The sequence below is a fragment of the Otolemur garnettii genome, unplaced genomic scaffold, assembly GCF_000181295.1.
Source record: "Otolemur garnettii isolate 467f Iridium unplaced genomic scaffold, OtoGar3 scaffold00018, whole genome shotgun sequence".
NCBI classification, from domain to species: Eukaryota; Metazoa; Chordata; class Mammalia; order Primates; family Galagidae; genus Otolemur; species Otolemur garnettii.
The window spans coordinates 528,612-530,443 of NW_003852413.1; positions in this window are offsets into that span (position 1 = coordinate 528,612).

The following is a 1,832-nucleotide window of genomic DNA, read 5'->3' on the forward strand; positions in this document are numbered from 1 at the left end:
TTTTTTTTTTTTCTTTTGAGACAGTCTCAAGCTGTTGCCCTGGGTAGAGTGCCATGGCATTATGATAGCTCACAGCAACCTCTACCTCTTGGGTTCAGTAGATCCTCTGGCCTCAGTTATTCTATTTTTAGTAGAGATGAGGTCTTGGTCTTTCTCAGGCTGGTCTTGAACTTGTGAGCTAAGCAATCCACCCACCTCGGCCTCTCAGAGTGCTGGGATTACAGGTGTGAGCCACCATGCCTGGCTTCAGCAGGGTGGTTCTTATTTGTCACTGTCTCTGTTGATGACCTTCCTACTACCATCACGCCCCCTTCTGCCAGCAAGGTCACAGCATGGATTTTCAGTCGCCTGTTCATGTGTATTGGTCTTTGCATTATTGTGCTTACTTAGTGATTTATTGTACACATTAAAATCCTTGTCGCTAAATCCAGTATCTGGGTCTTCTCAAGAGTATGTCCCATTGATTTTCCTTTACTCTGAGTAGGCTGGTCATATTTACTTGTGTGTTGGTAACTGTGGGTTATACTGTGACAATGCAGACAGCATACTGTAGCTATTACAGATTCAGTACATTCATCTGAAAACAGATTTTTTGGTGTCAGGTAGCTGCCAAGGCTGACCTCACTGCCTGCTCAGTGGAGGGAGCCAGGGTGAGAGTGAGAAAGAGGCCTTGTCACACCTGCCTCAGGGAAGGGATGGTTACTTTTGTCAAATGGTTTATTCTGTGTATCATTGAGATGGTCACATTTATCTTTACACTGTTAATATTGGTCACATTGGCTTTTGATATTCAACTGTGTTATCTTGAGAGAAACCTCATTTTCTCATAGTGTATTACCCTATATATATTGCTGGATTTGACTTGCTAATATTTGAGGATTTTTTTGTACATATACTTAAAAGGTAATTTGTAATCACATTTTCTTGTAATGTCCTTGCCACATTCTCTTGTTATGGATTTTATTTTAGTAATTTTGTGGTTTGGGCATTAATTTTAAAATGACTTGCAGATGGCTCCATTGGTTATAGCACTGAATGGTTATAGCGCTGGCCACACACACCTGAGGCTGGTGGTTTGAACCTGGCCTGGGCCAGCTAAAACAATAATGACAACTGCAACAACAAAAAAATAACTGGGTGTTGTGGTGGGCGCCTGTAGTCCCAGATACTTGGGAGGTTGAGGCAAGAGAATTGCTTAAGCCCAAGAGTTTGAGGTGCTGTGAGCTATGACACTGTGGCACTCTAGGTAGGGTGACAGCTTGAGACTCTCAAAAAAATTAAATAAAATGACTTGCCTTTGCAACATTATTGTAGACATATAATGGACTTTAATGAAGGCAAAAGTAGACTTGAGGTACTGGAGTAACAATTAGTGAAATGTGATTTTTTAAAATAGCCCCGTCTAAGGGAAACATCTGTAAAGCCGCACCTCTTCCTCCAAACACCTGCTAGGTAAGCTTACTGCAAAAGTTCACACCACCACCTTGGAGTTTCCATCCTGGCCACCAGGCAGACCACAGATTGTCTGTGTAAGATCTTTCTGAAGGTGAGTTTGACTCTTCTTTTTTGATTGAAACAGAGTCTCACTCTTACACCCTGGATAGAGTGTTGTAAGCATCATCATAGTTCACAGAAGCCTCAAATTCTTGGGCTCAGGTAATTCTCCTGCCTCAGCCTCCCAAATAGCTGGGACTATAGGTACCCACAATGCCTGGCTAGCTTTTCTATTTTTAGTAGAAATGGGGTCTCGTTCTTGCTCAGGCTTGTTTCAAATTCCTGAGCTGAAGTGATCCACCTGCCTTGTCCTCCCTGAGAGCTGGGACTATAGGCAT